The sequence below is a fragment of the Gossypium raimondii genome, chromosome 8 (genome assembly GCF_025698545.1).
Source record: "Gossypium raimondii isolate GPD5lz chromosome 8, ASM2569854v1, whole genome shotgun sequence".
NCBI lineage: Eukaryota > Viridiplantae > Streptophyta > Magnoliopsida > Malvales > Malvaceae > Gossypium > Gossypium raimondii.
Window position 1 is genome coordinate 1,337,923 of NC_068572.1, and position 12,216 is coordinate 1,350,138.

The window sequence follows — 12,216 nt, forward strand, 5'->3', positions numbered from 1 at the left end:
GAAATTCAATGAAGAGGTGGCCCAAATTAGATTAGAAGATGATGAGTGATGGTGTTGCAATAGACTGGTTCAAGGGTAAAGGGTAGGGTTATATATTCAAATATGAAGGATCATTCAGAATTTAGAATTTTAGAGGGCTTAAAAAAATATTGAGTTTGGAAAAAAAATTTAGATTTGTTTAAAATAAGGTCGAGGTCAACATTTGAAGTGCTTGATTTAGGTCGGTCATATTTATTTTCAACTTGTTTTAGTATTATTTATTCATCTGGATGAAAACGGAAATGACCCCGACCCAAACGTCCTTATTGGCAATTCTCTGCATCATCATCACCTATTTGGTTTAAAGAATTTGTTTTTAATGTTCTTTTTTATAATTTTTTTGGTTAAAGAATTTATTTTTAATGGTTCTTTTTATATTTTTAGAATTTATATAGAATTTAGAAAGTAAGTAAATATTATGGTACAATATCAGTGTTTCATGACATACTTTCACAAAAGGATGAAAAATGAAAACTATTGTCAAGTTTTTTCTTTTCATCCCTAGAAGTATTGATAAATGTTTCAATTTTAAGTTAATCTTTCGATTTCAAAATGTTTTAATTGAATTATTAAAGTAATTTAGTTATTAACTAAGATACTAAAGCTGTCAACTAAGATGTTAAATACTAGTTTGAATTTATCGTGGAGCGTATTTAAGATATGTAAATAATATTGTAAAAGTATGTGTACTTGTAGCATGAATAATTTGAATTTGAATTATGTCAATAAAATTTAAGAAACAATATCTTTTAACGACTCATATCTTTGCATACAAGCAATTCATTTATTTTCAAACTAATCCATTGCCTATTTATTATTTGATTGATTAATATTTTGTACTGTAATGTGAAGGGTTAAATGTTTTAGTAATTCTTCATTGCTGGATGGATCAAGATAATATTGAATTAGAATTTTAGATTTTTGTTCATCTTTTTTTGAAATAATATTTTAGGATTTGTAGCAATAACTTTGTACATCTAGTGTACGCTCATTAACTAAAATATATCCATGGTTAACTAATTGATGGGCTTGAGGAATAGTTGAAGCTATACCTAATCGGAAAAGGATGTTATTCAATCACATTCCAAGTAACTGGAGTAAAACTTGACCTATTGATTTTTTGGTTTTTTTGGTAATACGAATGCATTTAAGTGGTTGTCGTTCTGTAAGGCCATAATGAAAATGTAATTTTTGTTTTTCTTGAAAACGAACATAAATTTGAGATTTTTTATTGGGGCACGATTGATTTCTAAGATTACTTCCGGTTCTAGGTCTTTTACTTGTTAGTCTCTGTAAATCCTCTATACGATGTATTTTTTTGAAACGAAGCCCTCAGTAACGTGACATAAGGACTCTTTATTAATTTAAATTTTATTAAAATTTTATAAATCGAAATTAAAGCTCAACTAAATGAAATGAAATCGACTAAAGGGTTGTAGTATAAATATTAATGAGATAAATAAATTAATGTGTTTGCAGATTTGATCAGTGTGTTTCGGATTAATATAATATTATATTAAATAGATTTTAATTAGAATGCTTTAAATTTTAAAATATAGATTATAGTTTATGATAAAATTAATCAAAATTATAATATTTGCATAAACAATTGTTTATTATTACAATTTATAATGGCTTTATTTAATGTACACTAATAGCATAAAAAATTAAAAAAAGGTAATAACAAAACCAAAAATCAAAAATGAATTAGCTTATATACGTGCACTCAAACTCCCTCACACACGCGTTAGAACTCGGTGAAAGAAACGCTCCGTCTATACTCCGATGACGGTGACTGTAACGGCGATATGGCATTGACAACGAAGCCTTCAAACTCCAGAAATATTCCCTTATATCTATCCCTCGAGCCGTTACGTTCTCCATCAACTCAGCGTCATCTCCCGACGGAATAAACGGCGGTCGTAAAACCTCCGTCAAGATATCCCACTTCACCCCTTCGAAGAACGGGTGTTCCTTAATCTCACACGCGCCGCCGTGATACCCAAGTCTCATTTTCGGATCCTTTTGTAACAACCGTCCGATTAAATCAGTCAAACCGTTACGTTGACCCATGAACTCAGGCTGTTTACCCAATACATTTCTAAACGTTTCTTTGCGGTTATTCCCTTTAAACGGCGTCGTACCGTACATCATCTCGTAGCTTAATATACCCAAAGCCCACCAATCGACGGCGAATTCATGACCGTCTCCTCGCACAACTTCGGGTGAAACGTATTCTTCTGTCCCAACGAACGAGTTAGAACATTCCCCATTCGAGAAACTCAGTTTCCGACGACTCACTGGGCTAACTCGAGCTGATTTCGGTTTCTTCAAAGCTTTGTTATAAGGTACACCGGTGATCCATTGAGTAAAATTCACCCGACATTTACGTCGGACATTGATTTCCGGCGAATTTTTCCGGTAATCCAAGATTTCCGACAATTGCTTCTTCTTTAAACCACGTGAAAGGTCAAAATCCGTCAATGTCACGTGACCAGACCGTTGAACAAGTACGTTTTCAGGCTTCAGGTCTCTATAAACAACCCCCATGGAATGAAGGTGCTCCAGAGCACAAAGGATCTCCGCCAAGTAAAACCTTATAACAGAAATAGCAAAAACGCCATCGTTTTGACGGTGACGAAGTACATTAAGATCAGCACCGGGGCAATAAGGTACAGCCCAACCGATGAACTCATCGGTTTCGAAAAAACCCAAAAGACGTGGCAGAAACGGGTGGTTTCGCGTCGGGTCAGGATCCGAAACCATCTTCAAAACCCCAACTTCCCAACGAGCTCGACGGTCTCCGCCATTGTTGAACCTTTGAACGACTTTAAGAGCAAAAGGGGAACGAGCAGCGGGATCAATGGAGGTGTCGTGGACGAGAAAAACAGTGCCCGTTGCTCCTTTACCGAGGATTTTAATGGCTTTGAGGGTTTCTAAATTCAATTGTAGTGAAGGATTTGAAGCTGAAGATGGATACTCCATTTTTTAGCCAAAAGAAATAAAAAAAAAGGTGAAAAGAGACTATGAGAATGGTGGGGGGAGCTATGATGTTAGATCGTGGGGGGATTGGTATATATAGTCTGATTTTGGTTTTTTGTATGTAGTGTGTGATTTTGTGTGTTAGTGGAAAAACATGGGACTTGGGTTCCTTACGTTAAGGGTGGATTATGATTGAAAGCATAGTGGACTCAATGAGAAACTAGTGGAAAGTTCCTTTATTTGGCCTTTTCTTAGGGCAATTTAGACTTTTCCAAGCTCGAACTTGTGCACCAAATATGAATTTGTTTTTCTTTATTTTTAAATTTTTTTATGAATTATTAATAATTTATTTAATTAAACATGATGAATTGGTCGGACCGATAATCGGTGGGTCTGACCAATTCTAGAAACCTTGGGCAAAAAAAGAAAAAGACTAAAGTTTCAACATTTAAGGCCTGACCCCAACTTGACTCAATTTATATTTTTGTAATATATTTTTTTTTAAATTTTTTACATATTATATAACTTGTATTTATGTAAATTAAAATCTGACCCGACTCGGCCTATGAATATCTGTAGGGCGAATTAAAGAAAAGGGTTAGTTTTCAAATTAAAGCATACATTTTAATTTGATTTTAAAATTAATTTATAATGTTTAAAATAATTTAATTGTGTTTCTAAATCATCGATTGTATAAATTAAGTCTTTTCGTTAATCTAATATGGAGCATATTTAAATTTAATGGATCAAATTGTAAACACATCCTATTGCATGAATAGCTTGGATTGGTCGTGTTAAAATAATATATTTATCATGTTAGATCCAAATTATTTATGCAAGATATACACATTCTTATAATTTAATCCATATGTTTTTCACATTAGATCCAAACCGACATTTAATGTCCAAATAACTAATGGAGTGACGGAAGTTAATTAATATAATTTTGAAAATTGAGAGATTAATTAAAATTTATGAACTCTAGGGACCTATTTAAAATCTTAACGATATTTTAGGGACGTTTGGCGGATTAGCCAAAACCTTTTTAATTTTTGTTTATAGTAAATTGCCTCAATCACCTAATTTTTATTATTTTGTTCAAATGACATAATCAATATCAAGCCTAAGGTTTTGAATTTGATTAACCCAATCTCTCTTGCAATAGTGAATTTAGATAATATTTTAAGGCCTAAAATGTAATTTTACCACTTATTAATTTATATTTTTTGAACTTTAAAGAAACTAAAATTTTTATTTTTTTAGGAGGCGAGACCCTTCATTGCCCCCTCTAGTGTCGCTTCTACTCTCTTGCCCTATAAAAATATTTTTTAAATAATATTTTTAATAAATTTATTTGCTCAATTTAATATATCTAATACATATAATTCGAGTTTTAGATAATTTTATTATAAATTCGGATTTTTTGATCTATAAATACTTTTACAATCACCATGGTGATGAATATTATATATATTTTAATACAACGAGAGTATAATAAATTTTTTTATACTCTTCATGTCTGTTTTACAATTTATGTTCAGGGTTCGAGATTACTCCTCACAACAATATTGTCTCTAAAGTTCGAAAGAGTACAATAATTTTACTTCAAATTACAAATAAAAAAATTGCAATGGGCACCCATATGGAAATTAAGAGGTCTTGAGTGTAATGAGTTGGTTAAAGTGGATATAGCCCCCCTTTTTCTTTTTCTTACCAAACAAACAACAAATTGGCAAAGAAAATAGGGCACACGTGTTTGGGATAAAAATGAGAATAAAAACATTCCTATTTGTACGGATTTCACACGTGGCGCCCCACAACCTAAGAACAGTACAGCACGTGTGAACGTGTACCATCATGAATTTATATTTTGTCACACGTGTAGGGTTCATATTCGAATAATGTCGTCACCTTCCTATTTTATGTATATCAGACATTAATTTAATTAAAAACATTAAAATATTATATTTATTTAAAGAAAAGAATAATTATGTATTTTAAAATTTTCATATAATCTTTTTATAAAAATAATTTTTTTTGAAAAAATTAGCCCATTTTTATTTTTTTTATCTTGATTTAGTAACTAAATTATAATTCCGTTACACTTTTTAACCTTTATCGTTAATGGTGTTAAAAAAATAGCAACCAATCAGAACATGTCACATATCCTCAATTGATCGCTATTGTGGACGATAACATGGCCGTTGCCCGCGTTGACTGTGTGATGACCATATAAATAAATTGTAAAAATTATTAAAAACAGCATAAAGTATTTAAAAATATATAAAAATTGTAAAAAAAATAATTAAATTATTAAAAAATCAAATACTGTTAAAAAGATTTTAAATTTGTAAAAATCTTATTAAAAATTATAAAACATTATTTAAATTTTGTAAAATTATTTAAAATTGTAAATATTTATTAAAAGTTGTAAAATTATTTAAAATTGTGAACCAATAGAATTTAATCGGAAATTTCATAACTTTTAATCGAATCATATGCTATTATTGTTTCAAGACCTCAGATTTGTAAATAGTAATGCCAGAATAAATCAAGAAAAGAAAGTAGATGACAACATAGAAAATCTCCTTGTATTCTTTTGGAAATTTTAGAGAAAATTGAAGAAGAAGAATTTGATTTGTTGATTATTTCCAATTTTAATAATTTTAACAAAAATTAAATAATGTTTAATGATTTTAATAAATTTTTAAAATTTTTAAATATTTTAAACAATATTTTATAAATTATTTATAAATTTTCTCCTTTTTTAGAATTTTTAAATATTTTTAATGTTTTCTAATAATTTAAATATTGTTTACAATTTTTTTGATTTGGTCAACACGGTTAATGGCCATATCATGGTCCACATTAGTGGATTAATCTTATTATAGGTTCTGGTTATATCTGTTTTTTTTTTATACAATGCTTAGAACTAACCATAACTCCTCTCTAACTCTTAAATTGGAGGATAATGCGCTCCAGCGCAATCAAACCTACATCTTCATGTACTGGCAACAATATCAATGTCAATCGAGTTAAGACTTAACCAATATGAAACTTTAATTATTAAAGTTAGGTAGCAAGTGTATTGAACTAAAATATTAAAAAGAATACTAAGAAGTTGAGTTTTGGTCAACAGACTATGAGTTATATAAGCTTAAAATATGTCACACAATTTAAGGGAAATATGGAACTTTTCTTTGTATGCCCAAATATTTTTTAGGGTTTAATTAAAAGGATGGATGGCCATAAATAATGCAATATTTTGTACAAAAGTCAAGCCTTTAGACAGCTCTTAATTAGGCTATAAACAAGCAAAATTTTGTCTTCAATCACTTATTTATGTATAGGTTTAAATTATATATAAACCCTTAATTTGAAAGATATCAGGTATATTGATTATTAACTTGATTGATATGGGTATTGTTGTTAATGTAGGAGGACGTGAATTCGAGTGTGCTGAAGTGCATTATCCTCCAATTTATGGGTTGAGGAGGGGCTATGAGTAGTTTTAGACATTATGTCAAAAAGAACAAAAATGAACTTATAATGAGATTGTTCAAAATAAAAAAAAAAAGATACTAGGCATCTAAATACAATAATAATACTAATTAAGTTAAGATTTTATCAAAATTTACGAATAATTTATGGAAAGAAAGAGTTGTGATTTGTAAGTTCTAATATTTTGATATAATAATAAATTTAACTCTCAATCATTATCGTTTCAAGAAAAATCAAATCCTTTTTCTTTTTAATGTTTGGTATTAAAAAATAAATTAATAAAAATAAAATTTGATTTTATTCAGATTACAATTATTATTTTTATCTTGTAAATCAAAACCCATCACCATAATTCAAATCGGTTGGTAAGGTCCCTCTAAAATAGAAAAATTTTCATTTAGGTCTTTTAAAATTTTTAGAATATTAAATTAGTAAATATAAAATTACACTTTGACCTCTCTAAAATGACAAAAATTGATTCAATCATTTAGAAATTATAAAGATATAGGCTATTAAAATGATGAAATTACATTTTACTATCGTAAAAATTATAATTTAATTTCGACCCTCCCTAAAAAAAATCTTACTTGGTCCCTACCTAAAAGGATAGTTAGCTATGACCAAAAAAAAAGAAGATTATTTAAGGGGTTTTAAACTTTGGCATATGGTGGCATATAAAAAAACATTTCTTTGGAAAAGGATAAAAAAAACCTAGAAACCCCATATTTCCCAACTTTAGGATACACAAAATCTTTTTCTACTATTTTCTTTTTGCCTTATCTTTTTCACCCCTACAAGCTTTCTTAATGAAACCCTAAATCAAATTTCTTTTTTTCCTCTTTGAAGTTTCAAATAATATATTCTTGAATGGCATCATTTGGTCGGAGAAAATGTAAGCATCCACCAATACTAACTTTAGACTTATAGAAAGATTGGGGTTCTCGTCTAGTTTGATAAATTGGTAGGTTGGATAAGATATTATGGTAATTTATTATGCTCGGATTATTATTTAATAATTTAAATTCGTTAAAAATGAAATCAAATAAAATTAGAAAAAGTCGATTGAGTCTTAGTTCGGTTGACATGGGTATTGTAGCTAATGCAGAAGGAGGATATGGGTTCCAGCGCGTTGAAGCGCATTATCCTCCTTTTTATGAGTTGGAGAGGGACTATGAGTAGTTCTAGGCATTGTGTCAAAAAGAAGAAATATGATCAGAACCTATAATGAGATTGTTCAAAAGTAAAATAAAATTAGAAAATAAATAATATCCGATGCATTGTATTCGTCAATGTATGAGTCTCGTGGAGGAACGATACCAAGGGGTTGATAGAGGTTAGAACCGGCCTAAAATGGAAAAATATCACATTGACCCATTTATATTTTATAAAATTATAAATGAGTAATTGGTCAAATTGCACATTGGCCCCTCAAATGATAAAAAATTTAATTTAATCCTTTAAAATCTATAAATATATAAGCTAATACAATGACGAAGTAGTATTTTAGCTCTAAAAATACATAACTCAATTTCGACCCCCAAAAAATAATTTTTGGCTTTGCCTCTGGTCTCATGTATTATCAATGAATAATAACATGACATCTTATATCATTAAATAAAGCAACAAAATTGTGGAAGACTTCTACAATAAATATTAATAACTCTCATGTTTGAGTTTACAATATTGGGTTTAAATTTTAGAGTTTTAGTATTTATTTACGTTTAAATAAAAGTTATTGATATTTACTTATGTCGTCAATAATACATGAAACTCTTGCACTACAGTTGTTATACTTCCACTCGTGTTAGGACACGTGGCAAGCTTAGAGGGAACTTGACCAGTAAACCTACCACCAGCAAGTTGGGAGGTCACCTATGAAATAATTCTCTTGAGAAGATTACCACCTGAACATGAAGTCGTTCAATCACCAAACATTACGTGGGCTCAACTGCTTTATCCCATCAGAGCCAGAATGAACAACAAGATTTGTCTTGTCACAAACATCCTTGTCCCACTGAAGACATCCTTCCAACTAGGGGTGAGTATTCGATCGAGTCGAGTAAAAAATTTTCGAGTTAGTCAAGTAGACAAATCCTATTTTAGCAACCAAACTCAATTTGAATTTTTTTCGAATCGATTCAAAAAATTTCGAGTTAAATCGAGTTGAGTTAACGAATCTTATTATACTTAATGTTGCGTTTAGATGAACCGATTATTTAACTAGTAGACGAAATATAAGATTATTTAACTACATGAACAATATAATGATTTTGCCTTTTAACTTAATGGGTAAAAATTTATCAAAACGACGTAATTTTGTCTTTTAACTTAATTATTTTGATTTTTAATTTTTAAAAAAGTAAACATTTATCAAAACGACGTAGTTTTGTCTTTTCTTATTCAGATTTTCGGATAACTCGAATTGTGTAACTCATATTCGAGTTAAACCGAAAAACTTAATTTTTTATTCGATTTGATCCAAATAACTTGATTAACTCAAATAACTCGAACTATTTAATTCAAAATTTAAATTTTTTATGAAGTTTTTCGAATCGAATCGGATTTTGCTCACCCCTAATTTCAACGCGCATGATGGCTAGATGACAAGTCCAGCACGTTAACACCATATTACGCGAGACATTTGCCTATAAATACCTCCAATATTCCCTCTACACTCAATCTTCAAACTCCCTCCATCTCCATTCTCCATAACTTCCGACTCTCAACCTCGAATGGGCGAATCGACTTTCTCCGTAACCATTCTCTTTTTTTCTATACTCTTCCCTTATCAAGTACCATATCAATATATCAAATATTCTCCCAATTAAAAAATTCCAATTGCTACTCAACCTAAACCATCAACATGCTACTTTCCACCTAAGCTAAAACTCAAAGCAAAAGCAAAGGAAAAAAAAAAAACTAATTATATTCCATTTCACCCAAATGTGAAAGTTAGGAATATAGTTTAAAGAAAAAGCTATATATACTTTGATGATGATGTTGTCGGCCATTATTTCACCACATAAAAGAAACCTTTTTTGTTTTTTTGCATTTTGAAAATATTTTAGGATCACTTAAAGGGAACACAATTGTTAAAAGATCAAATATTTAATTACAATTAACTTTTGGTTAATAAAAATAAAAAATAATTATAAATTTAGGCTACAATTCTTGTTATATATATTTTTGAACAATCCCATTATAGGTTCTGATCATATATGTTCTTTTTTACACAAGCCTTAAAACTACCCATAGTCCCTCTCAACTCATAAAAAGGAGGATAATGCACTTCAACGCACTCGAACCTACGTCCTCCTGCATTAACAGCAATACCTATACTAATTGAGCCAAAACTCAATCAACATTTGTTTTACTTGTTTTAGTTACATTTAAATATATATATATATATGTTATTATAAAGGTTTATTCAATTAAATAAGTAATGATGAGAAAAAAGAGAGTTAAAAGTTTATAATGAATTTTATTTGATAAATAAAAAAAAATTGTAATTTTGCATGAGAAATAAAAGTATTAACTTTTTATTTTAATTTTACTTTATTTGTAGTTACAAGTGAGAATTCAACTGAATCGAGTAATTTTTTGAATTAATCAAATCGATATGTCTTATTTTTACAGCTAAATTTTATTTAATTTTTACCAAATCGAGTCAAATAAAAATCTTGACCATTTAAAACCAACATCTATAAGTCTACTAGCCATTTAAAAAAAGCCTAATCGAACATAAATGACCCTTCGATTAGTATAATTAAATTATAATTAATTATTCGAGGTATTCAAATAACTAGAGTTGTACAATTAAAATTGAGCTAAACTATTTAACCATAACCATTTATTCAAGTTCACTTGAAAGTTGAATAAATTCAATGACTCAATTATTTAATTTGAAATTGAAATTTTAATTAATTTTGTCGAACCGAAACGAATTTTGCTCGCCATTATTTAAAAAAAAATAATATATTAAATAAACATAGAAATGAGTATTCAAGTACAATATACATATTATATATAAATCTAAAAACTTAAAAGAGAAAAGCATTGGTATGATGGAAATGGAAGATTGAGAAATTGTTTGGAAGGAAAGAAAAAATGTGAGATTATATTGATCCATCATAATGGAAAATCATTGATTTATAATAACTTGTTGGTTGAGTTTCTTTGGAGGGAGCCTCTTTGCCTTCCATAATGCTTAAAGTGGGATACAAGGCATGTACAAGTGTACAATTGAGTACATTCCTTTTGTTTTGAACTAAAAAAAAAATAGGGACCCTCCACACATTTGCATTTTTGCAAGAAAGCCCACCATTTATATTTTTCTTTTCATTTCCCCTCTGGAATTGGACTAGCTGGTTAGATGGATTGAATCAGATATCGACCGGTATATTGGTTCAGATAAAGGGGTTAACTCGATTTCTGAGGGAATTACTTGAAACTGGTAAAAAATCGAAAAATCGAGATAAAAAAAAGTGATTGCATCAGTTTATAATTTTTTTAATTATTATTAAATTAATGATGTTATTAGTAAATTCAAATTAATAAAACTATTGACGACTATTTTTAAAGTGATGACGTGGTTTTTTATTGTAATAAAATTTATGTCGTCGTTTTAACTACAACGATGATCATTTTACATTATCATCTATTTGGACATTGTCGAATTAAAATAAAAGTATTAAACATGAATTTGAGCATGGTAGAATGATTAAAATCACAATTAGACCTTGAACTGATGGTGAAATATGTCTTCAAAAACTTTAGTTTAATATGCAGTTTGATATATGAACTTTAATTTGTTGTGATTATAGACATGAAATTTTGATTGTGCTTCAAGTAATATCTCACTCAACCGCCATATGCTGTATTTTAAACATATCAACATTCACTTAATTTTGTACCACAAATTAGGGTGAAGTGTGTGAAAAGCCTTTATTTGACCAATATGAAAAGTTCGGTATTTATGTGAGCATAGAGATGACATTTCAAATTGCATATTCGGATACCCGACCCATTTTTTGGGATTCGAATTTTAAAATTACTATTCTCTACAGATTTGGAGCGGATGCAGGTAGATGTCCCAAATATCCATCATTCGAATCCACATTACTTATTTAGATCATGGATGCAGATTCAGATTCGGATATCCAAGTCCATTGGTTACAAAATTCTTATATATATAAAAATTTAGTGGATTCGAATTTGAAATCATTTTTTACGTGTATTTAAATATTCAACTGATAATAATATTTAATCCAAATTTAAATTCAGATAATAACATTTAAATAAATTGTGTATGATAAACATATTCAAATATTTAAAAAAATTATGAATTCGAATAATTAAAAAAATATAAATATTTGAAAAAAAAAATACACCAATTTAAGCATTTTGCTAAAAGAAATTGCAAATCATTTAGCTAAGGGTGAGTTTGGATGGGCGGTGCGTTTACCTACGGTTAGTGTAAAAACAACGGTGGCGGTGAGATTAGATACTGTAGCGATACTGTAGCGTGAGACAAAAAGTAAGCTAAACACACCGCACCGCACCCAATCGCCCATCCAAACCCACCCTAAGTCTCACTTACCTATGAGACTAATATCAATGAAGGAAAACCCAATAGTATCTAACAACTTTTAGGCCCCATTAACAAGGAGTGTACACATTGGTTGGAGCCCAATT

The 12,216-nt window shown here is 29.4% G+C and overlaps 2 pseudogenes; both read right to left on the minus strand.

The window, feature by feature from the left end:
• Window positions 1-59: 59 nt before the first annotated feature.
• On the minus strand, window positions 60-1,386 carry LOC128043096 (30S ribosomal protein S4, chloroplastic-like; annotated as a pseudogene).
• A 231-nt stretch (window positions 1,387-1,617) lies between these two features.
• LOC105790109 (serine/threonine-protein kinase UCNL-like) lies at window positions 1,618-3,187 on the minus strand (annotated as a pseudogene).
• Window positions 3,188-12,216: the final 9,029 nt, after the last annotated feature.